Genomic DNA, 18,449 nt, shown 5'->3' with positions numbered 1-18,449 from the left:
GTACTAATGTCTTACCCACAGCCATTCTTACATTTTCAACTTGCCACTGTGTCTGAATCATAGTTTAACTATCCATAAATTTCAAAATATAATTCAGATAGTCTACAACATGACAGTGATGCTCTCAATACTGCATATAAAACATTAAGCACAATGTCCTTACTGACCCAGTGATCCTACCGAAAACTATCACTGCATGACCCCATCTTCCAAGCTGAATCACATTCCTTAAACTAGCTTCAGTTGTGATCTTGTGGGTTTAACAGGAACCTTGATGGTATTAGTGCTAATCAAGGATCAGACAGACATTGGCCTTTCCCTGCCACTTGGATTTCACCTTACATTGCCAGGTTAATCGATCAAGTAGTAGCTAAAATTACCCTGTTATTAACCCATTTTATCACAATTGCAGCTTCACTGTTAAAACAAATGATAATGGCCTTCATTGAGTATGGAAAATAGACTGGAAAAATATCAAATCCCAGAAAGTGGGTATATTTTGGGCACGAGCAGAATTATGGTACCTCATTTTGGTTACTCAAGGTCATTACATTTAAAATGGTTATATTTCACTAAGCAGAATGCCAGCCAACCCATGCACTTGTGCATGAGAAGTTTCTTACCCAGAATTAGATGCTTCAACGCAAATCTTGGGCTTTTTTTCATTATTATCTTTGATCACTAATTATGCCTACTATTATTTCAATATCTATAAAATACGTATTTAAAAGTTGGAAACCCCCTGACCTTACAAGAAGATGGCACTTTGAGACTTACTAAATGCTCATGTAGGTCTAATATATAAAGCCACTAGTTAAATGCTACACTTATCATTTACATCCACGATGGGCTTACTTCACACAATTTCAGAATTTAAATTGCATTTGCTGTTACTTAAATTACAATCAGATTCCCTGGAAGGATTTGCAATTTACATCATAATCATAAACTTTGCACATGATGTGGACACAGCTCGAAGAGGTAGAGTTGTGGGAGAAAAGTCTGCTAGCTGGTGGTAGTGGTAGAGTAGTTCAGGGACGTGATGAGAAAAGTTGAGGTGAGAACACAAGGCTGTAATAAGTGTGACAAATTTACAGAGCAAGTGTATTGCCTGGAATTATTTCAGAACAGTCTGAACTGGCATGGTGTCGTTTTCAGCAGTAAGCGTACCTTTAGGATAATAATGCTTCAGAGCAACTCAATTAACTTCAATTTTTTTTTAAATGAATCATTACTAAAGTGGCAGCTCATATTTAAATTCTTTCACAAGAGTGAACAAAAATTGAATCAATTTACTGGGTTTTAGAAAAGCATTTTCGCCATTTATTGTGATAGCATCTGCATTTAATTTCCTAGCATATACAGGTTCCCATGGACCAAATGGGAGGCTAGTGTAGCAATTGCAGGGGCCTTAGCAGAGATATTTAAATCACCCATATCGACAAGTGACGTACTGGAGCATCGGAGGATAGCTAATGTTGTTTCACTGTTAAAGAAAGGCTCTAAAAATAAACCAGGAAATTATAGGCTGGTGAGTCTGACATTAGTAGTGGGAAAGTTAGAAGGTATTCTCGGGGACTGGACATATGAGTATTTGGATAGACATGGACTAATTAGGGATAGTCAGCATGGTTTTGTGTGTAGTAGGTTATGTCTAACCAATCTCAGTTTTATTGAGGAAGTTACCAGGAAAGCTATGAAAGCAAAGCAGTGGATGTTGTTACTTGGACCTTAGCAAGGCCTTTTACAAGGTCCTGCATGGGAGGTTGGTCAAGAAAGTTCAGTCACTTGGCATTCAAGGTGAGATAGTAAATTGGATTAGACATTGGCTTTGTGTGACAAACGAGAGAGTGGTAGTAAATGGCTGCCTGTCTTACTGGAGGCCTGTGACTAGTGGAGTGCCACTGGGAATCAGTGTTGGGTTTGTTGTTTGTCATCTATATCAATGATCTGAATGATAATTTGGTTAACTGGATCTTCAAATTTGCAGATGATGCTAAGACTGGAGATGTAGTGGAATGTGAGGAAGACTATCAGAGTTTGCTGTGGAATCTTGACCAGCTGGAAAAATGGCAGATGAAAGGTGTATTTTGGTAGGATCAACCAGGGTAGGTCTTACACAGAGAACAGTAGGGCACTGAGGATCACAGCAGAACAAAGGCATCTGGAAATACCAAGCCCATAATTCATTGAAAACAGCAACAAAGGTAGATACAATCGTAAAGAAAGCTTTTGGGACATTGGCCTTCATAAATCAAAGTACTGAATACAAGAGATATGATGTTATGTTGAAGTTGTATAAGACATTGGTGAAGCCTAATTTGGAATACTGTGTGCAATTTTAGTCACCTACCAATAGGAAAGATGTAAATAAGGTTGAAAGGGTACAGAGAAAATTCACAAGGATGTTGCTGGTACTGGAGAACCTGAGTTATAAGGAAAGATTGAATTGGTTAGGATTTTATTCCTTGGAATGTAAAAGATTAAGGGGAGATTTGAAAGAGGTATACAAGATTATGAGGTGTATAGACAGGGTGAATGCAAGCATGCATTTTTCCCACTGAGGTTGGGTAGGACTACAACTAAGGTCATGAGTTAAGGGTGAAAGGTGGAAATTTTAAGGTGAACCTGACGGGAAACATCTTCACACAGCGGATTGTAAGAGCATAGAACAATCTGCCAGCTCAAGTGTTGCATGGAAGCTTGATTTCATCACTTAAATCGCCAGGACCAGATGAGATGTACCCCAGGCTACTGTGGGAGGCGGATGAGGAGATTGCTGAGCCTCTGGTGATGATCTTTGAATTATCAATTACCTCTCCGGAAAGGTTCCGGAGGATTGGAGGGTTGCAAATGTTATTCCTTTATTCAAGAAAGGGAGTGGAGATAGCCCAGGCAATTATAGACCAGTGAGTCTTACTTCAGTGGTTGGTAAGTTGATGGAGAAGATCCTGAGAGGCTGGATTTATTTGGAGAGGTATAATATGATTAGGAATAGTCAGCATGGCTTTGTCAATGGCAGGCCGTGCCTTATGAGCCTGAATGAATTTTTTGAGTATGTGACTAAACACATTTATGAAGGAAGAGCAGTAGATGCAGTCTATATGGATTTCAGCAAGGCATTTGATAAGGTTCCCCATGCAAGGCTTATTGAGAAAGCAAGGAGGTATGGGATCCAAGGGGACATTGCTTTGCAGATCCAGAACTGGCTTGCCCACAGAAGACAAAGAGTGGTTGTAGATGGGTCATATTCTGCATGGAGGTCGGTGACCAGTGGTGTGCCTCAGGGATCTGTTCTGGGACCCTTACTCTTCGTGATTTTTATAAATGACCTGGATGAGGAAGTGGAGGGATGGGTTAGCAAGATTGCTGATGACACAAAGGTTGGAGGTGTTGTGGATAGTGTGGAGGGCTATCAGAGGTTACAGTGGGACATTGATAGGATGCAAAACTGGGCAGAGGAATGGCAGATGGCATTCAACCCAGTTAAGTATGAAGTGGTTCATTTTGGTAGGTCAAATATGATGGCAGAATATAGTATTAATGGTAAGACTCCTGGCAGTGTGGAGGATCAGAGGGATCTTGGGGTCAGAGTCCATAGGATGCTCAAAGCAGCTGCGCAGGTTGACTCTGTGAATAAGAAGGCATATGGTGTATTGGCCTTCATTAATTGTGGAACTGAATTTAGGAGCTGAGAAGTAATGTTGCAGCTATATAGGACCCCAGTCAGACCCACTTGGAGTACAGTGCTCAGTTCTGGTCGCCTCACTGCAGGAAGGATGTAGAGGCCATAGGAAGGGTGTAGAGGAAATTTACAAGGATGTTGCCTGCACTGGGGAGCATACCTTATAAAAACAGGTTGAGTGAACTTGGCCTTTTCTCCTTGGAGTGAAGGCGGATGAAAGGTGACCTGATAGAGGTGTATAAGATGATGAGAGGCATTGATCGTGTGAATAGTCAGAGGCTTTTTCCCAGGGCTGATATGGTTGCCACAAGAGGACACAGGTTTAAGGTGCTGGGGTGTAGCTACAGAGGAGAAGTCAGGGGTAAATTGTTTTACTCAGAAAGTGGTGAGTGGGTGGAATGGGCTACCGACGGTTACGATAGGGTCTTTTAAGACACGGAGCTTAGAAAAATAGAGGGCTATGGGTAAACCCAGTAATTTCTAAGGTAGGGACATGTTCTGCACAACTTTGAGGGCCGAAGGGCCTGTTTTGTGCTGTAGGTTTTCTATGTTTCTATTTAAGAGAAGTTTGGATAGGTGCATGGACAGTAGAGATATTGAGGGCTATAGTGCTGGTGCAAGTCAGTGGGAGTAGGCTGTTTAAATAGTTTGGCATGAACTAGATGGGTCAAAGGTCTTGTTCTGTGTTGTACTATTCTATGACTCTATGAAGCCAACACTTCTGAAATGTCTACCGAGTATCTTTCAAACTGTGCCCGTATATTAATAATTCATCATAATTTTTTTTAAGGCACACTAGATTTTAAAAAATATCCCAGCTTTATCCATCCCATTCTGGAATGTTTGGATTATTTTGACACATTTCCTTATTAATGCAGTTGAGCCATGGCCATCTCTAATTTTGAATAATACTTTTGGTATCATTCAGAGTTTTGTTTTGAAAAAGATCTGTCCATCTTACCAATGCAGAAAGTTGCAGTTTTGAAATCATTATCACTAGTCATAGCAAATGTTAACAATAGCATTATTTCCAATAAATATTCTTCAGAATTGGATTGAGGATCTTTATAGCTCTTCCCCGTTCTACCCAGTGGATGTATAGCACCAAATCTTTTACACTCGGTCCCACATTCCTTGATGGGAACATTTCAGTCTAAACAACTTGTTCATTCACTGGCTCTTAGAGGCAAATAACTACAAAATATTCTTCATACTTGATGGAAAGAAATGGCATTTATGCAAAACCATATGGACATTATTCAGATTGAAGTGAAGAAACCATCTGAGAATGCTAATGGAAAAAACACAAGCCAGAGTGCACAGGAGATTTTGGTTATAATGTAGAACTGATTTGTAGAAGGTAGATCATGCTCGATTAACTTAAAAAAGATCTTTTTTGATAAAGTACTTAATATTTGAAAGGAATGTGTTTGGTTGCTTGCATGGCTTTTAACACAAATATCCAACTAAGGGCATGCATTAATGATTAACAATCTGAATAATCACTGAATAAGAGGGCTAGTGACAGCTTGGACAACAATTGACTAAAGGGCAATAAACAATAAAATTAAGGTAAAGTGCTACTTTTGCAGGAGAACTGATGCTGGTGATCCCAAGTGTCAGTGCAAGAACACTGTTTTGTTTGATGTATCTAAATAACTTTATATTGGATAACTGATGATTTTGGAAATTTGCTTATTCTATGAATCTACAGAGAAGCAGCAAAGAGCGAGGGAGTAAATTAGTGACAGGTGGAACTTACTTGCAAAATGTGGGGATACGTACTTTGGCAGAGGGGATTTAGACAGGCAATATAGATGATTTCACAATTTTTCAGGAACAGAAGGCCTCTGAGATTTAGGTAAATTGATTTTTTAAAGGTGACATGACAGAGGTAGTAGCTTGCAAAGCAGATGGAACACTTGGCTTCAAAAATAAAAGTTACTAAATGGGATTTGAACCTTTATAAAACTTGGATTGGGCCACAACTCAAAGTACTGCATATACTGGGGCCACTATATTTTGGCAAAATCAGAATGTTCTTAAAATGGTGCAAAGGAGATTTACTAGAATATTTGCAGAGTTGAGCGATTGTAGCTGTAAGGTTAGAGTGAAGAAGCTTAGGTTGCTTTTCCCTTGGAGCAAAAAAAGTCCAAGAAGAGATTTCAAGCAAATGTATATGCATACGATAGCTTCAAATAAAAGGAAAGAAAAGCTGTTTCCACTTGTTGGATGCACAAAGGTTAAAGGACACATGGTGCAAAGGTGACAGATCTTAAAGAGGAAAACAGACAGGCAGCTTGAGACATAGTAGGGCTAGAAAAGGGGAAATGGGAGTAATTGATTTGCCTAGGTGCAATTAAGTGTAACTTGAGCTTAATTGCTTAAGAACCTTAAGTAAAATTGCTCTGTTAGCATTAGCAGTTTGTTGCCACAAGCAGTTGTGGCGGCCAAATCATTTTGTTTTTTAAGGCAGAGATAGATAGGTTCTTAATGAGCCAGGTCATCAAAGGGTATGGGGAGAAGGCAGGGGAGTGGTGATGACTGGAAGAATTGGATCAGCCCATGATTGAATGGTGGATCAGACTCGATGGGCTGGATGGCCTACTTCTGCTCCTATTTCTTATAGTCTTATAGTAGATTAAAATGTTTGTGCAACTTTGATGTCTTTAATAAGCACAGGTTAATTAATCTTTGAAGTCTGCTTATTAATTTCAAACAGTAGCTAGGTGCATCTACTCAGAGCCACAAATGAGGTACAGCTCAATTCTATGTCTCAGCACAAATCACTCCACTCCTCCTCCCACCACCCCAACCCCACTTGCATTAGATGGAAGGCAGCATGCGTGATCAGTGAGAAGCAGAGAGTGCACAGTACCTGACCAGCTGGTTGTAGATGTACAGCTGGAATTTGGGATGTAGATTAGGGAAACAGACACTGAGAGAGGCCCAGTGGTGAGACGTAAAGACAGAGAAGAAGTAGTGGACAGGAGAGCAGTGTCTAAAGCAAAAGAGGCAAAAGGGAAAAAAAAAAGGACAACAGCTGAGTATTTCCCCAAATACTTTTTCCTATTAAGATAACCTTCCAACTTAAGCAGAAATACCACTAACAGCATAAAGCCATTTGGCATTCAAATCCTTTCTACTCTTCTCAACCCAATCAGACTCCTGCATGGAGAATTTCTAGGACTTCAAATTACACTTTTACTTCACTCCAAGCCAACATCAGTTTCTAATCTTTCTTCTTCTTGGTAGCAGTGGGGGGGGGGGGGAGAGAAAGAGTGAAGAAAGACAAGAGACTGGTATCACAACTACCAATCATTCACACACTGCAAGCTAACAAGGATGAGGCTTCAAGTATGTTATCTTTGGAATCTGAATCTACAGTTTCTCAGTGCTCAGGTGAACTAACTGTCTGCTCATTGATATATTCATTCTTGCAACTGGTGAAAGAAAGAGCTGACTGCCCCATCTCATTCCATTTGAATACATCTCCAATGCAATTTTATCAAATGACCTACTGGAGTAAGTAAAATGCTATCCCAGGTTAAGTTACATGCTGACTTCAGTTCTTTGCAGAAATGGGACCTGCTCTCAGCGCCTTATGACTGGCCGCTTTTTGATATGCCAAGGACACAGCTTGGAAGACTTGCGCGCCTTCAGGGTGCTGGATTTTCGTGGCTCTGGAGGTGGGTGGAGTCAAGGCTAGTGCCGCTGTCTGATGTGTCGTGGGAGACGGAAGATTGTCAACTGGCTGCTGGCTGCGTGCCCAGAGGCCTGAGTTTTTCAGGCACAGACCTCAGAAAAAGCAACGCAACAGACTTTTAACACCATAAATAGGCTAATTGTTTTGTTATGTCTCCCTTTTCGCTGTGAAGAGGGGTCACCTCTTTTATCCTTATTAAGGAGAGAAAGCATGTGGTAAGTCAAATACTAGGTGAATGAGTAGTCTTTGGGGTACTGCAAGTCTGTGTCATTATTGATGCTTTGCTGCACACTTGAGTGCTTGGTGGGGGTGCTGATGCTTTTTTGCTGGTGGGGAGGGGGCTTTTGCTTGCTTCTGCTTATGCGTGGGAGAGGGGAGCTGGGGGGGCTTCGGGATTCTAACATTTAACCGTCATTCATTCTTTGGGGCACTCCTCTGTTTTCGTAGATATTTGAGAAGAAAAAAAAATTCCAGATGTATATTGTACACATTTCTCTGACATTAAATGTACCTATTGAAACCTATGCCCAGCCACCAGTTACTGATTTTTAGCAAAGGATAAACTGACTGTTTCTTTCAATACTCCTTGTATCACTTTCCAGAAATTCTAATTTTTGCACATCTGACAATGGCAACTGGGCTGGACGTACAGTATATTGGACATAGGATATCTTTCTCCTTTTTTATTTTTGAAACTGTGGCATTCTACAAAACTAAAAAAAACATTACAGATGAAAAGTAACAGTTGCACTGTAATGTCTATATAGGTGACATACCATCATATATTACTTCTGACCAATGCATTGAAAAAGTAGGAAATTGGCTGAAAGTTTAAGGAAACCAGTACTTGAAAATTTATTCCTTAATGTGAGGAATCAACGGACATTTCCCTCATCATAATTTATTTTTCATCACATTAATGAATATGATATAGTTGGGATCACAGAGACATGGGTCCAGGGTGACCAAGGATGGGAGCTCAACATCCAGGGATATTCAATATTCAGGAGGGATAGACAGGAGAGAAAAGGAGGTGGGATAGCAGTGCTGGTTCGGTGGGCATGCAGGTACAGCAGGTGGTGAAAAAGGCAAATGGTATGTTGGCATTCATAGCAAAAGGATTTGAGTACAGGAGCAGGGAGGTTCTACTGCAGTTGTACAAGGCCTTGGTGAGACTGCACCTAGAATATTGTGTGCAGTTTTGGTCCCCTAATCTGAGGAAAGACATTCTTGCCATAGAGGGAGTACAGAGAAGGTTCACCAGATTGATTCCTGGGATGGCAGGACATTCATATGAAGAAAGACTGGATCGACTAGGCTTATACTCCCTGGAATTTAGAAGATTGGGGGGGGGGGGGATCTTATTGAAATGTATAAAATTCTAAAGGAATTGGACAATCTAGATGCAGGAAGATTGTTTCTGATGTTGGGGAAGTCCAGAACAAGGGGTCACAGTTTAAGGATAAAGGGGAAGCCTTTTAGGACCAAGATGAGCAAAAAAACGGCCTCACACAGAGAGTGGTGAATCTGTGGAATTCTCTGCCACAGGAAACAGTTGAGGCTGGTTCATTGGCTATATTTAAGAGGAAGCTAGATATGGCCCTTGTGGCTAAAGGGATCAGGGGGTATGGAGAGAAAGCAGGTACAGGGTTCTGAGTTGGATGATCAGCCATGATCATACTGAATGGCAGTGCAGGCTCGAAGGGCCGAATGGCCTACTCCTGCACCTATTTTCTATGTTTCTATCAAGTATGGAATAGTAGGTCGGAACACATCACTCTATGGCACTGCAGAGCTCTGCATATCCGAGCTGCACAACAATGACTTCAAACATCTAAAAGCAGCAGCACATACCATCAAGTTTTTACTAAAAAGACACTTAGGAGTGCTGGCTTTTATACAGCCAATACCAACAATGACTACACAGAATACAAGATATTCACTTTCCTTAAGATTCACTTATCACCAGCATCTACAAAATCCAATACAGTTACTCTCCTTAGTTATTCTGATAGCACCTCACAAATCCGCAACTTCTACAGTTATGAACAACAGCAACAGGCTCATGGGCACCTCGCTTCCTAAAGCTTCCCCTGTGAGTTACATAATCACTTCAATTGTCACTGTTCCTTCAACTAGGTTTAAATCCTGGAACACCCTAATAGCACTGTAGATCTCAGTTGTTAAATGGCATGGCATAACACCATCTTCCCTTGTTCCCTCGGGAACTAGGCTGGATTTTTCAGTGACACCCATATTGACAGCAAGTGAATGAATGAAATAGAACAGTTTGTGAAAGATACAGCAAATCTAACAGACCACTTTGAACAAGGACTCACAAACCACAGAAGCACCACTTATTTGATGTCACAATTTGAGTCAGCCGAAGCATTCTGACTACTGTGATTTTGACATATTCAATATGTTGTTAACAAAAATATTGGACAATTATATTTTTTGTGTGGAGTGCAACAACATTGAATTATAGATACATCAATCAAGTAAGCTTTACATCAGCAAATTGAAACAAACTGTTTTTAAATATTAAAATAAAATTGTACGATGGTACCAATCTGTTGACACAGATTACAAAAGTGCAAATAAGGCATCTGGGACAGCTAACAGATTCCACAATGATTCAACTATATCTAATCCCACGACATCTAGTTATTTTTAAAAATATATTTATTTATTAAATTTTAGAAAATTACAAAGAATAAATGTAATGATAAAAAAGTGAGAAAAATAATATTGATCCCCCCCCCCCCAACCCTTATCTAAAGAAAGAAAAAAAAAGAAAGAAAAATTGCATGGATATCGGAGGATCCCCACATGCTCCATGGAGTTCAAAATAATTTAAATATTTATTTTTACTTTCCCCAATTACTTTATAATTTTATCTTCAAAGGACCTATGCATTTAATCCTATCTTTTGTAAGTATGGGAGCCAAATTTTCAAAAAATATATCATATTCATTTCTTAGATTGTATGTAATTTTTTCAAGTGGAATACAACTATGTATTTCATTATTCCAATGATCCATAGTTAAATATAAATCAGATTTTCAAGTAACTGCGATAACTTTTTTGGCTACTGCTAATGCAATTTTTATAAATTTTTTCTGATACTTATTCAATTTAAGTTTCGGTATTGTCCCTTCAATGTCTCCTAATAAAAATAATACTGGACTATGTGGGAGATGTACTCCAATAATTTGTTCCAATAAAAGTCTTAGATTTATCCAAAATGGTTGAATTTTACAACAAGACCAAGTAGAATGTAAAAAAGCACCAATTTCTTGATTACATCGAAAACATTGGTCAGATATATTTGAATTTAATCTATTTATTTTCTGTGCTGTTATATATAATTGATGTAAAAAATTATATTGTATTAATCTAAGTCAAACATTTATTGTATTTCTCATACTATCAGAACATAATCTTGACCAGTTTTTTCCATCAATTTTAACATTCAAATCATATTCCCATTTTTCTTGATTTATGAATTCCTGATTTAATTGTTTTTAAATCAAATTATACATATGATATAGATTTTTTAATTTTTCCTTTTTGAATTAATATTTCTATTTCACTAGATTTTGGCATCAACATTGTTTGACCCAGCTTTTCTCGTAAATAAGCCTTTAATTGAAAATAACAGAAAAGTGTGTTATTTGATATTTTATATTTATTTTTTAATTGATCAAACGACATCAATATACCTCCTTCAAAACAGTCACCTATATTTTTAATACCCTTTTGGAACCAATTATGTAAAAGTTTATTATCCATTGTAAAAGGAATAAGCCTATTTTGAAATAAAGTACTTTCTGCTAATAAAGATTTCCTTATCTCATCGTCCATATTTACCTTATTCCTTAAATCAATCAAGTGTCTTAATATAGGAGATTCTTTTTTTCTCTTATCCATTTGGATTCCCATTTATATATAAAATCTTCTGGTATGTTTTCTCCTATCTTATCTAATTCTATTCTAATCCATGCCGGTTTTTCTTCATCAAAAAAAGATGCTATAAATCTAAGTTGATTTGCTTTATAATAATTCTTAAAATTTGGAAGTTGTAACCCTCCTAAATCAAGTTTACATGTCAATTTTTCCAATGATATTCTTGACATCTTTCCTTTCCAAAGAAATTTCCTTACATATTTATTCAGTTCTTCAAAAAACTTGAGGTAATTGTATTGGTAAAGTTTGAAATAAATATTGCAATCTAGGAAATATATTCATTTTTACAGCATTAACTCTACCTATTAATGTTATTGGTAACATCATCCATTTATCAAGATCCTCTTTTATTTTTTTTAATAATGGCAAATAATTTTGTTTATGTAAATTTTTTACATCATTATCAACTCTTAATACCTAAATATTTTATCCCGTTTATTGACCATCGAAATTGAGTTACTAATTGACATTGATTACAATTTCCTTTAGTAAGGGGTAAAATTTCACTTTTATCCCAACTTACTTTATACCCTGATACTTTCCCATATTCTTCCAATCTAAAAGATAATCTTTGCAAAGATTGCAATGGGTTTGTTAAATAAATCAAAACATCACCAACAAATAAATTAATCTTATATTCTTCTTGATTAACTCTAAAGCCTCCAATGTCTGAATCTGTTCTAATTAATTCAGCTAATGGTTCTATTGCCAATATAAATAAAGCAGGTGATAATGGGCAGCCTTGTCTAGTTGACCTCGTTAAGCAAAATGGTGTTGAAATCTGACCATTTGTAACTACTTTAGCTTGAGGATTAGTATTTAAGGTTTTAATCCATTGTATAAAAGATTTTCCTAACTCATATTTTTCCAATACCTTAAATAAAAAATCCCATTCCAATCTATCAAATGCTTTTTCTGCATCCAAAGCAACTGCCACACTCATTTCCTCTCTTTTTTGTGCCAAATGAATTATACTAAGTAACCGGGTTATATTATACATTGATTGTCTGTTTTTAATAAAACCTGTTTGATCCATATGTATTAATTTTGGTAAATATTTAGATACTCTATTAGATAAAATTTTTGCTATTATTTTATAATCTGTATTCAACAAAGAAATAGGCCTATATGATGTTGGTTTTAAAGGATCTCTACCTTTTTTTGGCAATACAGTTATGATCGCTGTTAAAAAAGATTGTGGGAGTTTATGCATTCTTTCCACTTGGTATATTAATTCCATAAAAGGAGGAATTAATACATCTTTAAATTTTTTATAAAATTCATGAGGAAAACCATCTTCTCCTGGGGATTTATTACTCTGAAGTGATCCTAACGCTTCTTCAACCTCTTTTAATGTAAAGGGCATATCTAATCCTTTCTGTTCTTCCAAATTTAATTTTGGAAGGGTTATTTGTGATAAAAATTTATCTATCTCAGCTATCTTATTTTGTGGTTCTGAGTGATATAGTTCAGTATAAAATTTTTTTAAAGTTTCATTAATTTCTAAAGGTTTATAAGTAACCTTATTTACACTTGTTCTAATTGCATTTTTTGTTTTAGAAGCCTGTTCTGTTTTCAACTGCCAAGCAAGAATTTTATGTGATCTTTCACCTAATTCGTAATATTTCTGTTTAGTTCTCATAATTACTTTTTCTGTACGATATGTCCAGAGTGTATTATATTGTAGTTTTTTATTAACAAGTTGTCTTCGTTTTTCTTCTGTCATATATCTTTGAGATTCTTTTTCTAACTTTATATCTTTTTCCAATTGATCTATTTCTGCCATGTATTCCTTCTTAATTTTAGATGTATAATTTATAATCTGACCCCTTATATATGCTTTCATCGCTTCCCATAATACAATTTTATCCTCAACTGAATGTAAATTTGTATCCAAAAAAAAATTAAATCTGTTTTTTCATAGAATCACAAAAATCTTGATGTTTTAATAAAATTGAATTAAATCTCCATCTATAAATCAATTCCTCCTTATCCATCATTATCATTATCAAGGGGGAATGATCTGACAGAATTCTTGCTTTATATTCCACACTTTTCACTCTATCTTGAATATTTTTGATAATAAAAAAAATCAATCCTTGAGTAAGTTTTATGTCTATTTGAATAAAATGAATAAATCTCTTTCTCTTGGATTAATTTTCCTCCATATATCAATCAGGTTTAAATCTTTCATTAATGATAAAGTTAGCTTTATTACTTTTGATTTTATAGCAATTTTAGTTGACCTATCCAAAACTGGATCTAAACAAAAATTAAAATCTCCACCTGTTAATATTTTATCATGTGCATCAACCAAGTTCAAAAAAACTTCTTGTATGAATTTTGCATCATTTTCATTTGGTGCATAAATGTTCATAAAAGTCCATAATTCTGAAAAAATTTGACAATGTATAATCACATATTTCCCCCCAGAATCAATTTACATTTTGCATTTTAATTGGTAAAGATTTATTAACCAAAATTGCAACTCCTCTCAATTTTGATTTAAATGAAGCTGCAATGACGTTTCCAACCCAATCCCTCTTTAATTTCTTAAGTTCTGTTTCTGTCAAATGTGTTTCTTGTAAAAAAGCTATATCTCCTTTCATTTTCTTAATATATGTTAAAACTCTTTTTCTTTTCAAGAGGTCCATTAATTCCATTAACATTAAAACTTTAAAAATTAAGTAAATTAATCATTCATAATATCTTGGGAACTCTTTAAAATTCTCCATGTTGCTATGAGTTTCTCCCCAACCATCCAGGCAAAAAAAAAGTAAAATAAAAGAAAGATAACTAATATATAAGAGAAAAAAAAAGTACCCCCCCCACTAATGTTGTGAATAAAAAGAACACAACATTACCACCCCCCCCCATTTTACGGGTCATGGCAATCGCCATGATTGTACACGCGAAACTCGCAGCCATCGATCAGGAGCTCTTCCAGCTCTCCCGCAAAAAAAAATATATTAGTGAAGAAGAAAAAAAGAAAATAATTAATGTTTCTACTCCCAATTAATACTCCTCAACTATTTTTTTTATATATAAATGTCTGTCAAGTCCAACCTTGTTTCAGTCTTCATCATTAGTCCATTTCATTTCTATAATTCTTTACATCTCTTCGTGGACATCAGGTAGTTCTTGTACAAATTTCTCCACTTTCCGGTAGTCAACGAAAAATCTTCTTTCTTCGTTATCCAGGAAAATTATCAATTTTGCTGGATAGCTCAATAAAAATTTATAGCCCTTTTCCCATAAAGATTTTTTCACTGGATTAAATTCCTTTCGCCTCTTCAGAAGATCGTAACTTATGTCTGGATAAAAAAAAACTCTTTTCCCTCCTATTATCAATGGCCCATTTCTCTTTTTAGCACCTTGAATAGCTCCTTTCAAGATCATTTATCTTGGTACCTTAAACATTTTATCAAAATTGATCTTGTTGAGGTCTTGGTCTTAAAGCTCTATGTGCTCTTTCAATTTCAATTACTTGGCTTCCTTCTTTCATTTCCAACACTTTCGGAATCCATTCTTGAAAGAATTTTATTGGATTTTCTCCCTCTGTACCAACAATTTTGATATTATTTCGTCTACTAGAATTTTCAAGCACATCTACTTTTTCCAACATCCGTTTTCTTTCTATTGTCCAGGCAAGATTATTATCTTCTATCTTATCTATTCTTTCAGTGTTTTCTTCCACTTTAACTTTCATCTCTTTAACTTTATTATTCATCTTCATTTGTTTTTCCACCACATTATCGAGTTTATTCTGCATCCTTCTTATAGCTTTTAATTCATTCATAATTTATATCAGGATATCTTTTATGTCTCCTTTAATCTCTTCCTTCTTTTCCTCTTCTTCTTCCACTGAATTTCCCAAAGAGTCTGATTCCACTTCCGATTCCACTTCCAGCCGTAGCTGGGATTTGTAGTTTTGTTAATATCTGCTCATGCATACTATCGCGCATGCGTTGTTCTTGCCATTTCTTCTTAGAGACCGCCGACATTGCTGCAACTTCCTGTCCCGCATCATCAGAAGTGCCATGCACTTCGCCGGGAGGAGATCCAACTTGAGTCCGAGGCTTCGCCGGGACGGTTAGGCCTTTTTCCCCGATTTGCGCAGTCTTCGAAGTAGTAGTTTTCTTCTGTTTCGGTTTAGGAGCCATATCAAAAGATAACCCTGAGTTACTTATAAATAGTTTCTAGTAGATATTTGTTAACTCTTCTTCATTTAAACCCTATTTCATTGCTTTTTACAAGGGAGCTGGATTCCCAATGTTTCGACCCTACGTCATCACGTGATGCCCCCCCACATCTAGTTATTAAATAGTTAACAAGTCAAGTCAAGTCACATTAATTATTAAATAGTTAACAAGTCAAGTCACTTTTATTGTTATTTCGACCATAACTCTGGTACAGTGCATAGTAAAAATGAGACAACATTTTTCAGGACATGACACAGTACAAAAAACTAGACTGAACTACGTAATAAAAAAAAACAACACAGAGAAAGCTACACTAGACTACAGACCTACACTGGACTGCATAAAGTGCACAAAAACAGTGCAGGCATTACAATAAATAATAAACAGGACAGTAGGGCAAGGTGTCAGTCCAGGCTTCAGGTATTGAGGAGTCTGATAGCTTGGGGGAAGAAACTGTTATATAGTCTGGTCGTGAGAGCCCGAATGCTTCGGAGCCTTTTCCCAGATGGCAGGAGGGGGAAGAGATTGTATGAGGGGTGCATGGGGTCCTTCATAATGCTGTTTCCTTTGCGGATACAGCATATAGTGTAAATGTCCGTGATGGTGGGAAGAGAGACCCCGATGATCTTCTCAGCTGACCTCACTATCCGCTGCAGGGTCTTGCAATCTGAGATGGTGCAATCTCCGAACCAGGCAGTGATGCAGCTGCTCAGGATGCTCTCAATACAGCCCCTGTAGAATGTGATGAGGATGGGGGGTGGGAGGTGGACTTTCCTCAGCCTTCGCAAAAAGTAGACGCTGCTGGGCTTCTTTTGTTATGGAGCTGGTGTTGAGGGACCAGGTGAGATTCTCCGTCAGGTGAACACCACGAAATTTGGTGCTCTTAACTATCTCTACCGAGGAGCCATCGATATTCAGCGGGGAGTGGTCGCTTCGTACCCTACTGAAGTCAACAACCATTTCTTTTGTTTTGTTCACATTAAGAGACAGGTTGTTGGCTCTGCAGCAGTCTGTTAGCCGCTGCACCTTCTCTCGATAAGCTGACTCATTGCTCTTGATGATGAGTCCCACCACTGTTGCGTCATCGGCAAACTTGATGATATGGTTTGAGCCGTGTGTTGCAGCACAGTCGTGGGTCAGCAGAGTGAACAGCAGTGGACTGAGCACACAATCCTGGGGAGCCCCCGTGCTTAGTGTGATGGTGTTGGAGATGCTGCTCCTGATCCGGACTAACTGAGGTCTCCCAGTCAGGAAGTCGAGGATCCAGTTGCAGAGGGAGGTGTTCAAGCCCAATAGGCTCAGCTTTCCAATCAGTTTCTGAGGGATGATAGTGTTGAATGCTGAACTAAAGTCTACGAACAGCATCCGAACGTACGTGTCTTTTTTGTCCAGGTGGGTTAGGGTCCGGTGGAGGGTGGTGGCAATGACGTCATCTATTGAGCGGTTGGGATGGTACGCAAACTGCAGGGGGTCCAGTGAGGGGCAGCAGGGTCTTGATATGTCTCATGATGAGCCTCTTGAAACACTTCATGATGATGGATGTAAGTGCAACAGGACAGTAGTCATTTTGGGCAGGACACTGAAGGCTTCTTCGGCACGGGGACGATGGTGGCGGCTTTGAAGCACGTTGGAATGGTGGCACTGCTCAGGGAGATGTTGAAGATGTCAGTGAGAACATCTGCTAGCTGGTCTGCACATCCTCTGAGCACTCTACCAGGGATGTTGTCTGGTCCAGCAGCCTTCCGTGAGTTGACCCTGCACAGGGTTCTTCTCATGTTAGCCACGGAAAGACACAGCACCTGGCCATTCATAGGAGGGGTGGACTTCCTCGCCACCACATCAATTTCTGCCTCAAACCGGGCGTAGAAGTTATTCAGTGCATTTGGGAGTGAGGCATCACCTGCACAGTCAGGTGATGTTGTCTTGTAATTGGTGATGTCCTGGATGCCCTACAACAGGAAAGGCTGCAAGAATATTAATATCTTCACTGGCTGCTGAACCTAGCGTGCAAGCAAAGGCTGAAGTATTTGCATCTATATTCAGAAGTGCTGAGAAGGTGAGCCAGCTCCAGATGTTTCACATGAAGTCACCTTCCAAGAAGCCAGTCTTCAGACAACTGAAGATCAAGAAATAGCTAAGAGCACTGGATGATGCAAAAACCTGGTACCAGACATCACATCTCACATCACAACAATCAGAGAGGAGGCACTAGAGCCTGAAGACAGACATATCACACACACAGTTTTAGGAACAGCTTCTTCCCCTCCCTGTCAGATTTCTGAATGGACAGTAAATCCCCGAACACTACCTCATTTTTTTGCTTTCTTTTTGCACAACAATCTATAAATATATCTACTGCAAAAACAAAATTCTGACAGCTACAATCTTGAAGTGTTATGCTCAATTCTACTATGGTTACAAAACTGACATTCACCTAATGTAGAAAAATTCATCATACACAAAAAGCTGCAAGGATAATTTCTGGTGAATTAGCACCCTGTCTATAATTAGTAAATTGAGAAGGATTATACCAATGTGGTGACTTTATACATTTTTCAAAAGTGTCCCTCATTATCATGCTGCAAATCATTCAATTACCTCTTCTGTATTCCTTTTCACCAATTTTGCATCCTCATCATCACTCACATTCCTTCTTATAAATCAAACTTAGAAATGTTACATTTGAACTTCTCATCCAAATCTTTATATAGATTGTAAACAATGGAGCTGAAGCACCAGTGTGGTGATCTCAGTACCACCCTAGTCATAACCAACCATAAGCAAATCTCAACTCTTCGCCTTCAACTTGTTAACTCCAATTGTAATAAATACTTTATCTCCAATTCAATATGGCTCTTAATCTGTTCAGCTAAATCTTGAGGATTTT

General features: G+C 37.8%; 1 protein-coding gene across 5 annotated transcripts in view; it reads right to left on the bottom strand.

Annotated features, from left to right (window-relative positions):
* cep350 (centrosomal protein 350) overlaps positions 1-18,449 on the bottom strand; it is a 274,904-nt gene that overhangs the window by 37,174 nt on the left and 219,281 nt on the right. The window lies entirely within an intron of this gene.

This window comes from Hypanus sabinus, chromosome 11 (assembly GCF_030144855.1).
Source record: "Hypanus sabinus isolate sHypSab1 chromosome 11, sHypSab1.hap1, whole genome shotgun sequence".
NCBI lineage: Eukaryota > Metazoa > Chordata > Chondrichthyes > Myliobatiformes > Dasyatidae > Hypanus > Hypanus sabinus.
Note: the sequence above shows the minus strand (reverse complement) of the source record. Positions and strands in the feature narration are given on the sequence as shown.